The sequence below is a fragment of the Salmo salar genome, chromosome ssa22 (assembly GCF_905237065.1).
Source record: "Salmo salar chromosome ssa22, Ssal_v3.1, whole genome shotgun sequence".
NCBI classification, from domain to species: domain Eukaryota; kingdom Metazoa; phylum Chordata; class Actinopteri; order Salmoniformes; family Salmonidae; genus Salmo; species Salmo salar.
In genome coordinates, this window is record NC_059463.1 from 62,433,395 (window position 1) to 62,450,293 (window position 16,899).

A 16,899-nucleotide genomic window follows, 5' to 3' on the forward strand; every position below is an offset into this window, starting at 1 on the left:
CATTCCAAGTCTACACCTGTTGTATTCAGCATTTCACTGCATTCCAAGTCTACACCTGTTGTATTCAGCATTTCACTGCATTCCAAGTCTACACCTGTTGTATTCAGCATTTCACTGCATTGCAAGTCTACACCTGTTGTATTCAGCATTTCACTGCATTGCAAGTCTACACCTGTTGTATTCAGCATTTCACTGCATTCCAAGTCTACACCTGTTGTATTCAGCATTTCACTGCATTCCAAGTCTACACCTGTTGTATTCAGCATTTCACTGCATTGCAAGTCTACACCTGTTGTATTCAGCATTTCACTGCATTCCAAGTCTACACCTGTTGTATTCAGCATTTCACTGCATTCCAAGTCTACACCTGTTGTATTCAGCATTTCACTGCATTCCAAGTCTACACCTGTTGTATTCAGCATTTCACTGCATTCCAAGTCTACACCTGTTGTATTCAGCATTTCACTGCATTCCAAGTCTACACCTGTTGTATTCAGCATTTCACTGCATTGCAAGTCTACACCTGTTGTATTCAGCATTTCACTGCATTCCAAGTCTACACCTGTTGTATTTGGTGCATGTGGCAAATACATGTTATTTTCTTTGATATTAATTAGGCCTGCCTGTTCCATTTTGGTATTGGTTATTTTTTCCAAATTATTTTATTTTGGATGTTATGCTATGTCCTGATATTACGGAATGTTACATGTATTGTCTACTGATAATTAAATTAGAGAAAAGTATTTATTGTAATGGCAATAATTATTGTCAGTTTAATTGACGAGCTACCCTACTATTTACAAGTTTGTTTTAAAGTTCTGTTCTATTGGATTTGTTTAATATTTTCCATTCTATTCCTGTTTGAGGTGCATTTTTTTAAATTATTCCAGGGATAAGGTCAATGGGGCAGGTGTCATGTTTGCGGGAAATCCAATACAACACATTTCTGAGTACCACTCTCTATTATATTTTCAAGTGAACGACTCAATTACAAAAAAAAACATTGCAAGGAAGAGTGTAGAATTCGAGCCGTCCAGTTTGAACTCAGTGTTTGCGCAGCACTGAAATGCAGTCATCCTGGAACGCATCCTACTACTGAAGCCGGGGCGTGGTCACATGATCCTGGAACAGCCAATGAGCGCAGCACTTTTCATTTGACAACATGTCAGGTTGCTATCTAGTTAGCTAGCCAGCCTGCAGGATAAATTCATTCACGATGGAAAGAAATAAATAGATACAGGTTATTTAACAGCGATTAAGAAGATATGGTGTTGCAACGTGAACGATTGTCTTGCTTTTAGCTGAGTCGCTTCAGTCAAAAGTCATCGAAAGCAGCACAATCAAAAGAGAAGACTGAGGTATTTGCAGTTCCTTGTTAGCCGCTAGATAGTTAAATGCTAAAACATTAGCTGTTAGCGATTGAGGATGTAACTAGCTAGCTAACTTTGATTAAAAAAAAAAAAAAAACGGTGGGTAGCTAAAGTTACCTATGATCAATCAATCAAACAAATATTAGCTAACTAGCAGATCCCAGACTGTTAGTCGTTTGATTTGTCGTGTCCAGCTAGCTAGTTACTAGCATGAAGCCTATCATCATCCAGAACAAAAGCGATCATGCCTAACAGTGCATGAACAGAGTATGGAAGCAAATGGATAGCTGTTTTCTGCCTTTTTGAATGTCGGTTGATCTTTTCATGAACCAGACCAGTAAGCTGCCTGTGACTATTTCATCTGAATAGTAGCTAGCCAATCATAAACAGATTCTACCTACTTCAAAGCATTGCATTGAAACAATAGCATGGATTGAATGTATTGCCATAGGTAGTGGCATAGTCACTAAGGGCTATCAGCCCAAAGGCTGTTGATGCTCAATGCAGTCAAGCGATCCACCAGTGGGCTATTTTATTTTACAAGCCCAGTTTTGACAGTCATACCAGACTTACTTAGTTGGCACAATAACTGTATTCAAGGTTCTACTCTGACCTTTTTTTTTTTTTTAAATAATTTTTTTACAAGGAGCATGTGTGTGCTTAAGTAGAACAATTTTAGGAGCACAATGAAAAATGAGATGGCAAGCCATTTTCTTTATTGTAATGGTGCAAGCATGAAGGTCATGAAACTGCGCTCGGTGTATTCTCCACTCGGGGGGGGGCGGACAGTGAAGTACCATCAGGGTGATGTTTTTCTTGGCACAACTGGTGCTCTTAAATTAAAATTCCCGGTCGCTCACCAAAATATTTAGGCGCTTATGCGAGTAAAATGGTGGCACTGTAGAGCCCTGGAATTGAATCTCACCAATCCTTTAGAGACCCCAATAGATGTGTGGGAGAGACCGAGCTCAGACAGAGTGGGTGATGACTAGTACCACTCACTGCACAATATCCTACGCTCTGAGAGAGTCATCCTCTCTGTCTCTCTCTCTGTCTCACTCTCTCTCTCATTCTCTCTCTCTCTGTCTCTCTCACATTCTCTCTCTCTCTCTCTCTCTCTCTCTCTCAGATTCTCTCTCTCTCTCTCTCTCTCTCTCTCTCTCTCTCTCTCTCTCTCTGTCTCTCTCACATTCTCTCTCTGTCTCTCTCACATTCTCTCTGTCTCTCTCTGTCTCTCTCTCTCACATTCTCTCTCTCTCTCTCTCTCTCTCTCTCTCTCTCTCTCTCTCTCTCTCTCTCTCTCTCTCTCTCTCTCTCTCTCTCTCTCTCTCTCTCTCTCTCTCTCTCTCTCTCTCTCTCTCTCTCTCTCTCTCTCTCTCTCTCTCTCTCTCAGATTCTCTCTCTCTCACATTCTCTCTCTCTCTCTCTCTCTTACTCTTGTGGAGGTGAGTGGGAGGGAGGAGAATGTGTATAGGCCTGTAGAGAACAGGGTGGTGATCGTACCAGCGTCAGATTCCAGCGTGACATCAGCCTGACGTCAGCAGCTGATTGAATTTCTCTATTCCCTCTATAGTGCACTACTTTAGACCAGAGCCCTATTCCCTATATAGTGCACTACTTTAGACCAGAGCCCTATTCCCTATATAGTGCACTACTTTAGACCAGAGCCCTATTCCCTATATAGTGCACTACTTTAGACCAGAGCCCTATTCCCTATATAGTGCACTACTTTAGACCAGAGCCCTATTCCCTATATAGTGCACTACTTTAGACCAGAGCCCTATTCCCTATATAGTGCACTACTTTAGACCAGAGCCCTATTCTCTATATAGTGCACTACTTTAGACCAGGGCCCTATTCCCTATATAGTGCACTACTTTAGACCAGAGCCCTATTCCCTATATAGTGCACTACTTTAGACCAGAGCCCTATTCCCTATATAGTGCACTACTTTAGACCAGAGCCCTATTCAGTTCACTACTTTAGACCAGAGCCCTATTCCCTATATAGTGCACTACTTTAGACCAGAGCCCTATTCCCTCTATAGTGCACTACTTTAGACCAGAGCCCTATTCCCTCTATAGTGCACTACTTTAGACCAGAGCCCTATTCCCTCTATAGTGCACTACTATAGACCAAGGGCCTATTCCCTATATAGTGCACTACTTTAGACCAGGGCCCTATTCCCTATATAGTGCACTACTTTAGACCAGGGCCCTATTCCCTATATAGTGCACTACTTTAGACCAGAGCCCTATTCAGTTCACTACTTTAGACCAGGGCCCTATTCCCTATATAGTGCACTACTTTAGACCAGAGCCCTATTCAGTTCACTACTTTAGACCAGGGCCCTATTCCCTATATAGTGCACTACTTTAGACCAGGGCCCTATTCCCTATATAGTGCACTACTTTAGACCAGAGCCCTATTCCCTATATAGTGCACTACTTTAGACCAGGGCCCTATTCCCTATATAGTGCACTACTTTAGACCAGGGCCCTATTCCCTATATAGTGCACTACAGGGAATAGTGTGCCATTTGGGATGTAACCTATGGAAGTGTTGAAGTGGCCTAGTTGGCTGCTTTGAGCTGCTGTCTCACTATGTCTCTGCTGGATCAGCCAGCCAGCCAGCCAGTCAGCCAGCCAGCCAGTCAGTCAGCCAGCCAGTCAGCCAGCCAGCCAGCCAGTCAGTCAGTCAGCCAGTCAGTCAGCCAGTCAACCAGTCAGCCAGTCAGCCAGTCAACCAGCCAGTCAGTCAGCTAGTCAGTCAGTCAGATTACATTACATTACATTACATTACAATGAATGTAAATGTAGTGGAGAAAACGCCAGTCTACACCCACACACTGGTCTATGTTCCCAACATGAATTAACCAGATGCTATCAGATGAACGTTGAAACAAAACTAACTGAACCTATTCAACCCTTTGGCCTGTACTGGTATACTAAAACAAGAGTTTCTATTGGTCCGTCAGGTTAATACGGCCCGGAGTTGGTCCCTCAGGTTAATACGGCCCTGAGTTGGTCCGTCAGGTCAATACGGCCCGGAGTTGGTCCGTCAGGTTAATACGGCCCTGAGTTGGTCCGTCAGGTGAATACGGCCCTGAGTTGGTCCCTCAGGTGAATACGGCCCTGAGTTGGTCCGTCAGGTGAATACGGCCCTGAGTTGGTCCGTCAGGTGAATACGGCCCTGAGTTGGTCCGTCAGGTGAATACGGCCCTGAGTTGGTCCGTCAGGTGAATACGGCCCTGAGTTGGTCCGTCAGGTGAATACGGCCCTGAGTTGGTCCGTCAGGTGAATACGGCCCTGAGTTGGTCCGTCAGGTGAATACGACCCGGAGTTGGTCCGTCAGGTGAATACGGCCCGGCGTTGGTCCGTCAGGTGAATACGGCCCTGAGTTGGTCCCTCAGGTGAATACGGCCCTGAGTTGGTCCGTCAGGTGAATACGGCCCTGAGTTGGTCCGTCAGGTGAATACGGCCCTGAGTTGGTCCGTCAGGTGAATACGGCCCTGAGTTGGTCCGTCAGGTGAATACGGCCCTGAGTTGGTCCGTCAGGTGAATACGGCCCTGAGTTGGTCCGTCAGGTGAATACGGCCCTGAGTTGGTCCGTCAGGTGAATACGACCCGGAGTTGGTCCGTCAGGTGAATACGGCCCTGAGTTGGTCCGTCAGGTGAATACGGCCCTGAGTTGGTCCCTCAGGTGAATACGGCCCGGAGTTGGTCCGTCAGGTGAAATGTGTCTTGATGTAGTCTGGGTCTAACTAGTTCTGGTTGCTCATGTTTGAGATTAATTAATACAGAAAGAAAAACACATTGTGTCCTAAATGGCACCCTATTCCCTATATTAATGGCACCCTATTCCCTATATTAATGGCACCCTATTCCCTATATTAATGGCACCCTATTCCCTATATTAATGGCACCCTATTCCCTATATTAATGGAACCCTATTCCCTATATTAATGGCACCCTATTCCCTATATTAATGGCACCCTATTCCCTATATTAATGGCACCCTATTCCCTATATTAATGGCACCCTATTCCCTATATTAATGGCACCCTATTCCCTATATTAATGGCACCCTATTCCCTATATTAATGGCACCCTATTCCCTATATTAATGGCACCCTATTCCCTATATTAATGGAACCCTATTCCCTATATTAATGGCACCCTATTCCCTATATTAATGGCACCCTATTCCCTATATTAATGGAACCCTATTCCCTATATTAATGGCACCCTATTCCCTATATTAATGGCACCCTATTCCCTATATTAATGGCACCCTATTCCCTATATTAATGGCACCCTATTCCCTATATTAATGGCACCCTATTCCCTATATTAATGGCACCCTATTCCCTATATTAATGGCACCCTATTCCCTATATTAATGGAACCCTATTCCCTATATTAATGGCACCCTATTCCCTATATTAATGGCACCCTATTCCCTATATTAATGGCACCCTATTCCCTATATTAATGGCACCCTATTCCCTATATTAATGGCACCCTATTCCCTATATTAATGGCACCCTATTCCCTATATTAATGGCACCCTATTCCCTATATTAATGGCACCCTATTCCCTATATTAATGGCACCCTATTCCCTATTTAAAGTAGTGTACTAAATAAGGATGCCATTTTGGACGAAGGCAGAGGAACAGGTGTTTCACCCACAATGGTCAGCACTGCAAGTGATAAGACCTATTAGTAGTGTGTGTGTGTGTGTGTGTGGTATCCAGATGTTTATACCATTTCTGTACCATACCGGGGGGAAACACACTTCCGGTAATTGTTTGTTTTATGACTCACACAACCGTTTAGGCAACAGAGATCTTGAATGTTTCAGTTGTATGGCCATACCTCGTTTCTGACTTGTGGCCAGTAAGCTACATCCAGCCTCAACAGTGTTTTCAGCCGTCCCATGCCCCCCCCCCAGAGGACTATCATGGAACTATACCAACAATGGCATACAGAGCTCATGGGGCATGAACAGCTGGAACTTGTGGCTAAAACTCTGTCCTGGTATCTGTCTGAACAGAAGGTCATTTTCCAGGATGTTGGGGTTTCGGCCTGGTCTTGAGTTTCCCTTCTTGACCTCTTCTATGAGAACTTACATCTCCTTGTCAGAGGTTTGAGCATCTGCGATCTCTGACCAATCAGCTGGAAGGTTGGATAGTCTAACTCCTTGTACAGGCAGCAAGCTATTGAGTCGGGTGGTGAGATAGAACAGGACAAGGCAATCAGGTACAGTGTTGAGCTTTCCCTTCCTGTGGACCACATTGAAGTCAAAGTCTTGCAGCCGGATCGACCCATCTGGGGTGCCGTTTTCTGTAACAAACCTGAGTAAACCACATAACCTTGTCAGAAATAAAGATTAGGAAACATGTTCAGTGCAATGGTGTATTGATAGGACAAATCAGATGGGGCTCAGTATTAAAAACAACAAAATAATAAATCAAATGTATTTATAAAGCCCTTCTTACATCAGCTGATATCTCAAAGTGCTGTACAGAAACCCAGCCTAAAACCCCAAAACAGAAAGCAATGCAGGTGTAGAAGCACGGTGGCTAGGAAAAACTCCCTAGAAAGGCCAAAACCTAGGAAGAAACCTAGAGAGGAACCAGGCTATGAGGGGTGGCCAGTCCTCTTCTGGCTGTGCCGGGTGGAGATTATAACAGAACATGGCCAAGATGTTCAAATGTTCATAGATGACCAGCAGGGTCAAATAATAATAATCACAGTGGTTGTCGAGGGTGCAAAAGGTCAGCACCTCAGGAGTAAATGTCAGTTGGCTTTTCATAGCCGATCATTGAGAGTATCTCTACCGCTCCTGCTGTCTCTAGAGAGTTGAAAACAGCAGGTCTTGGACAGGCAGCACGTCCGGTGAACAGGTCAGGGTTCCAGCAGGTCTGGGACAGCAGGTCTGGGACAGGTAGCACGTCCGGTGAACAGGTCAGGGTTTCATAGCCGCAGTCCTGTCAGAGTCAACATCTCAGTTAGAAAACAGTCCTACCAGCGCCTCTGGTTGAGCCTTTCAGCCCTGGAATGGAAGTCCAAGTCCAAAGAAATAAGCCTGAAATAAGCCAACAAAAAAGGGAAACTCCACCGGAATCCAAATGCAAAATAAATATTCCAACAGAAAAGGTCAAGGTCCAAGTGAAGAGGACGTCTGAACAATGCTAGCTTCCCCACACATATTACCACTAAAACAGAGGTTTGGCAAGAAAATAGGCCTAAAATCCCTCTTAACATACTGCAAGAACATGCTAGCTTCCTCCCACAATGGACTAGCACACAGCAAGAACATGCTAGCTTCCCCCCACAATAGACTAGAACATGCTAGCTTCCCTCCACAATAGACTAGAACATGCAAGCTTCCCTCCACAATAGACTAGCACACAGCAAGAACATGCTAGCTTCCCCCCCACAATGGACTAGAACATGCTAGCTTCCCCCCGCAATGGACTAGAACATGCTAGCTTCCCTCCACAATGGACTAGAACATGCTAGCTTCCCCCCACAATGGACTAGAACATGCTAGCTTCCCCCCCACAATGGACTAGCACACAACAAGAACATGCTAGCTTACCTCCACAATGGACTAGAACATGCTAGCTTCCCCCCGCAATGGACTAGAACATGCTAGCTTCCCCCCACAATGAACTAGAACATGCTAGCTTCTCACAATAGACTAGTAAAGCAAGAACATGCTAGCTTCCCCCCACAATGGACTAGAACATGCTAGCTTCCCCCCACAATAGACTAGCACACAGCAAGAACATGCTAGCTTCCCCCCACAATTGACTAGAACATGCTAGCTTCCCCCTGCAACAGACTAGCACACAGCAAGAACATGCTAGCTTCCTCCCACAATAGACTAGCACAGAGCAAGAACATGCTAGCTTCCCCTACAATGGACTAGAACATGCTAGCTTCCCCCCACAATGGACTAGAACATGCTAGCTTCCCCCACAATAGACTAGCACACAGCAAGAACATGCTAGCTTCCCCCCCACAAAGGACTAGCACACAGCAATAACATGCTAGCTTCCCTCCACAATAGACTAGCACACAGCAAGAACATGCTAGCTTCCCTCCACAATGGACTAGCACACAGCAAGAACATGCTAGCTTCTTCCCACAATGGACTAGAACATGCTAGCTTCCCCCCACAATGGACTAGAACATGCTAGCTTCCCCCCACAATGGACTAGCACACAACAAGAACATGCTAGCTTCCCCCCACAATGGACTAGAAAATGCTAGCTTCCCCCACAATGGACTAGCACACAGCAAGAACAGGCTAGCTTCCCCCACAGTGGACTAGCACACAGCAAGAACATGCTAGCTTCCCTCCACAATGGACTAGAACATGCTAGCTTCCCCCACAATGACTAGCACACAGCAAGAACATGCTAGCTTCCCTCCACAATGGACTAGAACATGCTAGCTTCCCCCCACAATGGACTAGCACAGAGCAAGAACATGCTAGCTTCCCTCCACAATAGACTAGCACACAGCAAGAACATGCTAGCTTCCCCCCACAATGGACTAGAACATGCTAGCTTCCCTCCACAATAGACTAGCACACAGCATGGAGTAGCACGCAGCCCCCGCGAGGGTGGGTGCCCAAAACAGAATTCAACGGTATTTAAAAATACCCCAGTATACGGTATAAATATTATCGCCCAAGCCTACACTTTACACACTAGCACACACTACCTCGGTTTCCCAAACTTTTTTGTCCCATGACCCCATTTTGATATTTGAAAATGTAATTATAGCTTATGTTTACTCCCTCCCTGGCTAGTGGAGCCAGGCTGAGTCTAACCCAGCTGGTTCTGTCCTCCCTCCCTGGCTAGTGGAGCCAGGTTGAGTCTCTAAGAGCTGTGAGTCTTTCTGGGTAAGTCTCTAAGAGCTGTGAGTCTTTCTGGGCAAGTCTCTAAGAGCTGTGAGTCTTTCTGGGTAAGTCTAAGATCTTTGCACACCTGGATTGTACAATATTTGCACATTTTATTATTTTTTTAAATTCTTCAAGCTCTGTCAAGTTGGTTGTTGATCATTGCTAGCAGGGCATAAAATGAGCACCCGCCACCTTCCAAATGCAGATAGATGTTGGTATTGGCGAGTAAGAATGTATATTTCACCAGCCACATTGGCAGATGGTCAATTTGTATGGCTGTACAGTGAGGTGCATTACATTGGATGATACAAATAGTAAAAAAGTGAAGTATGATTTAGGCTTAGAATCATTCTGCTGTTTTCAACGAGTTTCTTCTGTTTTGTTTCATAGGAATCTTAGATTCCTCCTAGTGGGGAAAGTCTGCCTAGGAACAGAGCTGTGTTTAAATGAGTGCTGATGGATTCCTCCTAGTGGGGAAAGTCTGCCTAGGAACAGAGCTGTGTTTAAATGAGTGCTGATGGATTCCTCCTAGTGGGGAAAGTCTGCCTAGGAACAGAGCTGTGTTTAAATGAGTGCTGATGGATTCCTCCTAGTGGGGAAAGTCTGCCTAGGAACAGAGCTGTGTTTAAATGAGTGCTGATGGATTCCTCCTAGTGGGGAAAGTCTGCCTAGGAACAGAGCTGTGTTTAAATGAGTGCTGATGGATTCCTCCTAGTGGGGAAAGTCTGCCTAGGAACAGAGCTGTGTTTAAATGAGTGCTGATGGATTCCTCCTAGTGGGGAAAGTCTGCCTAGGAACAGAGCTGTGTTTAAATGAGTGCTGATGGATTCCTCCTAGTGGGGAAAGTCTGCCTAGGAACAGAGCTGTGTTTAAATGAGTGCTGATGGATTCCTCCTAGTGGGGAAAGTCTGCCTAGGAACAGAGCTGTGTTTAAATGAGTGCTGATGGATTCCTCCTAGTGGGGAAAGTCTGCCTAGGAACAGAGCTGTGTTTAAATGAGTGCTGATGGATTCCTCCTAGTGGGGAAAGTCTGCCTAGGAACAGAGCTGTGTTTAAATGAGTGCTGATGGATTCCTCCTAGTGGGGAAAGTCTGCCTAGGAACAGAGCTGTGTTTAAATGAGTGCTGATGGATTCCTCCTAGTGGGGAAAGTCTGCCTAGGAACAGAGCTGTGTTTAAATGAGTGCTGATGGATTCCTCCTAGTGGGGAAAGTCTGCCTAGGAACAGAGCTGTGTTTTAATGAGTGCTGATGGATTCCTCCTAGTGGGGAAAGTCTGCCTAGGAACAGAGCTGTGTTTAAATGAGTGCTGATGGATTCCTCCTAGTGGGGAAAGTCTGCCTAGGAACAGAGCTGTGTTTAAATGAGTGCTGATGGATTCCTCCTAGTGGGGAAAGTCTGCCTAGGAACAGAGCTGTGTTTAAATGAGTGCTGATGGATTCCTCCTAGTGGGGAAAGTCTGCCTAGGAACAGAGCTGTGTTTAAATGAGTGCTGATGGATTCCTCCTAGTGGGGAAAGTCTGCCTAGGAACAGAGCTGTGTTTAAATGAGTGCTGATGGATTCCTCCTAGTGGGGAAAGTCTGCCTAGGAACAGAGCTGTGTTTAAATGAGTGCTGATGGATTCCTCCTAGTGGGGAAAGTCTGCCTAGGAACAGAGCTGTGTTTAAATGAGTGCTGATGGATTCCTCCTAGTGGGGAAAGTCTGCCTAGGAACAGAGCTGTGTTTAAATGAGTGCTGATGGATTCCTCCTAGTGGGGAAAGTCTGCCTAGGAACAGAGCTGTGTTTAAATGAGTGCTGATGGATTCCTCCTAGTGGGGAAAGTCTGCCTAGGAACAGAGCTGTGTTTAAATGAGTGCTGATGGATTCCTCCTAGTGGGGAAAGTCTGCCTAGGAACAGAGCTGTGTTTAAATGAGTGCTGATGGATTCCTCCTAGTGGGGAAAGTCTGCCTAGGAACAGAGCTGTGTTTAAATGAGTGCTGATGGATTCCTCCTAGTGGGGAAAGTCTGCCTAGGAACAGAGCTGTGTTTAAATGAGTGCTGATGGATTCCTCCTAGTGGGGAAAGTCTGCCTAGGAACAGAGCTGTGTTTAAATGAGTGCTGATGGATTCCTCCTAGTGGGGAAAGTCTGCCTAGGAACAGAGCTGTGTTTAAATGAGTGCTGATGGATTCCTCCTAGTGGGGAAAGTCTGCCTAGGAACAGAGCTGTGTTTAAATGAGTGCTGATGGATTCCTCCTAGTGGGGAAAGTCTGCCTAGGAACAGAGCTGTGTTTAAATGAGTGCTGATGGATTCCTCCTAGTGGGGAAAGTCTGCCTAGGAACAGAGCTGTGTTTAAATGAGTGCTGATGGATTCCTCCTAGTGGGGAAAGTCTGCCTAGGAACAGAGCTGTGTTTAAATGAGTGCTGATGGATTCCTCCTAGTGGGGAAAGTCTGCCTAGGAACAGAGCTGTGTTTAAATGAGTGCTGATGGATTCCTCCTAGTGGGGAAAGTCTGCCTAGGAACAGAGCTGTGTTTAAATGAGTGCTGATGGATTCCTCCTAGTGGGGAAAGTCTGCCTAGGAACAGAGCTGTGTTTAAATGAGTGCTGATGGATTCCTCCTAGTGGGGAAAGTCTGCCTAGGAACAGAGCTGTGTTTAAATGAGTGCTGATGGATTCCTCCTAGTGGGGAAAGTCTGCCTAGGAACAGAGCTGTGTTTAAATGAGTGCTGATGGATTCCTCCTAGTGGGGAAAGTCTGCCTAGGAACAGAGCTGTGTTTAAATGAGTGCTGATGGATTCCTCCTAGTGGGGAAAGTCTGCCTAGGAACAGAGCTGTGTTTAAATGAGTGCTGATGGATTCCTCCTAGTGGGGAAAGTCTGCCTAGGAACAGAGCTGTGTTTAAATGAGTGCTGATGGATTCCTCCTAGTGGGGAAAGTCTGCCTAGGAACAGAGCTGTGTTTAAATGAGTGCTGATGGATTCCTCCTAGTGGGGAAAGTCTGCCTAGGAACAGAGCTGTGTTTAAATGAGTGCTGATGGATTCCTCCTAGTGGGGAAAGTCTGCCTAGGAACAGAGCTGTGTTTAAATGAGTGCTGATGGATTCCTCCTAGTGGGGAAAGTCTGCCTAGGAACAGAGCTGTGTTTAAATGAGTGCTGATGGATTCCTCCTAGTGGGGAAAGTCTGCCTAGGAACAGAGCTGTGTTTAAATGAGTGCTGATGGATTCCTCCTAGTGGGGAAAGTCTGCCTAGGAACAGAGCTGTGTTTAAATGAGTGCTGATGGATTCCTCCTAGTGGGGAAAGTCTGCCTAGGAACAGAGCTGTGTTTAAATGAGTGCTGATGGATTCCTCCTAGTGGGGAAAGTCTGCCTAGGAACAGAGCTGTGTTTAAATGAGTGCTGATGGATTCCTCCTAGTGGGGAAAGTCTGCCTAGGAACAGAGCTGTGTTTAAATGAGTGCTGATGGATTCCTCCTAGTGGGGAAAGTCTGCCTAGGAACAGAGCTGTGTTTAAATGAGTGCTGATGGATTCCTCCTAGTGGGGAAAGTCTGCCTAGGAACAGAGCTGTGTTTAAATGAGTGCTGATGGATTCCTCCTAGTGGGGAAAGTCTGCCTAGGAACAGAGCTGTGTTTAAATGAGTGCTGATGGATTCCTCCTAGTGGGGAAAGTCTGCCTAGGAACAGAGCTGTGTTTAAATGAGTGCTGATGGATTCCTCCTAGTGGGGAAAGTCTGCCTAGGAACAGAGCTGTGTTTAAATGAGTGCTGATGGATTCCTCCTAGTGGGGAAAGTCTGCCTAGGAACAGAGCTGTGTTTAAATGAGTGCTGATGGATTCCTCCTAGTGGGGAAAGTCTGCCTAGGAACAGAGCTGTGTTTAAATGAGTGCTGATGGATTCCTCCTAGTGGGGAAAGTCTGCCTAGGAACAGAGCTGTGTTTAAATGAGTGCTGATGGATTCCTCCTAGTGGGGAAAGTCTGCCTAGGAACAGAGCTGTGTTTAAATGAGTGCTGATGGATTCCTCCTAGTGGGGAAAGTCTGCCTAGGAACAGAGCTGTGTTTAAATGAGTGCTGATGGATTCCTCCTAGTGGGGAAAGTCTGCCTAGGAACAGAGCTGTGTTTAAATGAGTGCTGATGGATTCCTCCTAGTGGGGAAAGTCTGCCTAGGAACAGAGCTGTGTTTAAATGAGTGCTGATGGATTCCTCCTAGTGGGGAAAGTCTGCCTAGGAACAGAGCTGTGTTTAAATGAGTGCTGATGGATTCCTCCTAGTGGGGAAAGTCTGCCTAGGAACAGAGCTGTGTTTAAATGAGTGCTGATGGATTCCTCCTAGTGGGGAAAGTCTGCCTAGGAACAGAGCTGTGTTTAAATGAGTGCTGATGGATTCCTCCTAGTGGGGAAAGTCTGCCTAGGAACAGAGCTGTGTTTAAATGAGTGCTGATGGATTCCTCCTAGTGGGGAAAGTCTGCCTAGGAACAGAGCTGTGTTTAAATGAGTGCTGATGGATTCCTCCTAGTGGGGAAAGTCTGCCTAGGAACAGAGCTGTGTTTAAATGAGTGCTGATGGATTCCTCCTAGTGGGGAAAGTCTGCCTAGGAACAGAGCTGTGTTTAAATGAGTGCTGATGGATTCCTCCTAGTGGGGGAAAGTCTGCCTAGGAACAGAGCTGTGTTTAAATGAGTGCTGATGGATTCCTCCTAGTGGGGAAAGTCTGCCTAGGAACAGAGCTGTGTTTAAATGAGTGCTGATGGATTCCTCCTAGTGGGGGAAAGTCTGCCTAGGAACAGAGCTGTGTTTAAATGAGTGCTGATGGATTCCTCCTAGTGGGGAAAGTCTGCCTAGGAACAGAGCTGTGTTTAAATGAGTGCTGATGGATTCCTCCTAGTGGGGAAAGTCTGCCTAGGAACAGAGCTGTGTTTAAATGAGTGCTGATGGATTCCTCCTAGTGGGGAAAGTCTGCCTAGGAACAGAGCTGTGTTTAAATGAGTGCTGATGGATTCCTCCTAGTGGGGAAAGTCTGCCTAGGAACAGAGCTGTGTTTAAATGAGTGCTGATGGATTCCTCCTAGTGGGGAAAGTCTGCCTAGGAACAGAGCTGTGTTTAAATGAGTGCTGATGGATTCCTCCTAGTGGGGAAAGTCTGCCTAGGAACAGAGCTGTGTTTAAATGAGTGCTGATGGATTCCTCCTAGTGGGGAAAGTCTGCCTAGGAACAGAGCTGTGTTTAAATGAGTGCTGATGGATTCCTCCTAGTGGGGAAAGTCTGCCTAGGAACAGAGCTGTGTTTAAATGAGTGCTGATGGATTCCTCCTAGTGGGGAAAGTCTGCCTAGGAACAGAGCTGTGTTTAAATGAGTGCTGATGGATTCCTCCTAGTGGGGAAAGTCTGCCTAGGAACAGAGCTGTGTTTAAATGAGTGCTGATGGATTCCTCCTAGTGGGGAAAGTCTGCCTAGGAACAGAGCTGTGTTTAAATGAGTGCTGATGGATTCCTCCTAGTGGGGAAAGTCTGCCTAGGAACAGAGCTGTGTTTAATGAGTGCTGATGGATTCCTCCTAGTGGGGAAAGTCTGCCTAGGAACAGAGCTGTGTTTAAATGAGTGCTGATGGATTCCTCCTAGTGGGGAAAGTCTGCCTAGGAACAGAGCTGTGTTTAAATGAGTGCTGATGGATTCCTCCTAGTGGGGAAAGTCTGCCTAGGAACAGAGCTGTGTTTAAATGAGTGCTGATGGATTCCTCCTAGTGGGGAAAGTCTGCCTAGGAACAGAGCTGTGTTTAAATGAGTGCTGATGGATTCCTCCTAGTGGGGAAAGTCTGCCTAGGAACAGAGCTGTGTTTAAATGAGTGCTGATGGATTCCTCCTAGTGGGGAAAGTCTGCCTAGGAACAGAGCTGTGTTTAATGAGTGCTGATGGATTCCTTCTTGGAGGCGCTGCTCACCCGCATAGGATTTGTTCTAATTTACTCACAAGTCCACAAAGTGAGAATTTATATTCTCGTGTTTCTTGGTTTTTTTACATTGTTTTGTTCACAAGCTTGGCTGTTTTTTAATGTTAGTTTGAGTCTGTTGCTTCAACTGATAGAAACGATCCCAAATCTTTCTGTCTCACTCTCTGTCTCTCTCTCTGTCTCTTTCTCTCTCTGTCTCTCTCTCTCTCTGTCTCTGTCTCTGTCTCTCTCACTCTCTGTCTCTCTGTCTCTCTCTCACTCACTCACTCACTCACTCACTCACTCACTCACTCACTCACTCACTCACTCACTCACTCACTCACTCACTCACTCACTCACTCACTCACTCACTCACTCACTCACTCTCTCACTCTCACACACACCCCTCCAAATCCTCACCCCTCGTTCTCTAACAGTGCTCTACAGTCGACCACAGGTCCTCCGCTGCCCAAACCATCTCTGGTCTGGTCTGGTCTGGTCTGGTCTGGTCTGGTCTGGTCTGGTCTGGTCTGGACACACACACACACACACACACACACACACACACACACACACACACACACACACACACACACACACACACACACACACACACACACACACACACACACACACACACGAGTGACAGGCCTTGAGTGGCCATGTTACCATGGTAAATTGAACAAGTTGAGTTGACTAAACTGTTTGGAGTAACCCTGGATTGTAAACTGTCATGGTTAAAACATATTGATACAACAGTAGCTAAGATGGGGAGAAGTCTGTCCATAATAAGGCGCTGCTATGCCTTCTTAACACTATCAACAAGGCAGGTCCTACAGGCCCTAGTTTCTACCTTCTTAACAACACTATCAACAAGGCAGGTCCTACAGGCCCTAGTTTCTACCTTCTTAACAACACTATCAACAAGGCAGGTCCTACAGGCTCTAGTTTCTACCTTAACAACACTATCAACAAGGCAGGTCCTACAGGCCCTAGTTTCTACCTTCTTAACAACACTATCAACAAGGCAGGTCCTACAGGCCCTAGTTTCTACCTTCTTAACAACACTATCAACAAGGCAGGTCCTACAGGCCCTAGTTTCTACCTTCTCAACAACACTATAAACAAGGCAGGTCCTACAGGCCCTAGTTTCTACCTTCTTAACAGCACTATCAACAAGGCAGGTCCTACAGGCCCTAGTTTCTACCTTCTTAACAACACTATCAACAAGGCAGGTCCTACAGGCCCTAGTTTCTACCTTCTTAACAACACTATCAACAAGGCAGGTCCTACAGGCCCTAGTTTCTACCTTCTTAACAACACTATCAACAAGGCAGGTCCTACAGGCCCTGGTTCTGTCGCCCCTGGACTACTGTTCAGTCGTGTGGTCAGGTGCCACAAAGAGGGACTTGGGAAAATTACAAGAATAGAATAATATTGCGACAGCTTCATCAAAAAGAAGTAGAACGTTATATGTCTTACCTTGAAAACAGGTTTTTCAAATTTTTTGCAAATGTAATGAAAATAAAAAACACATACCTTATTTACATAAATATTTAGACTTTTTGCTATGAGACTCAATTGAGCTCAGGTGCATCCTGTTTCCATTGATCCTCCTTGAGATGTTTCTGCAACTTGATTGGAGTCCACCTGTGGTAAATTCAATTGATTTGGCATGATTTGGAAAGGCACACACATTTACATT

General features: G+C 45.7%; 1 protein-coding gene across 2 annotated transcripts in view; it reads left to right on the forward strand.

Moving 5' to 3' along the window:
* Positions 1 to 1,129: 1,129 nt before the first annotated feature.
* ptpdc1a (protein tyrosine phosphatase domain containing 1a) overlaps positions 1,130 to 16,899 on the forward strand; it is a 77,481-nt gene continuing 61,711 nt past the window's right edge. For both annotated transcript variants that reach the window (XM_045705347.1, XM_045705346.1), the window contains exon 1: positions 1,130 to 1,358. The gene's annotated coding sequence lies outside the window, so the exon portion shown is untranslated. The remainder of the gene's footprint in view (positions 1,359 to 16,899) is intronic.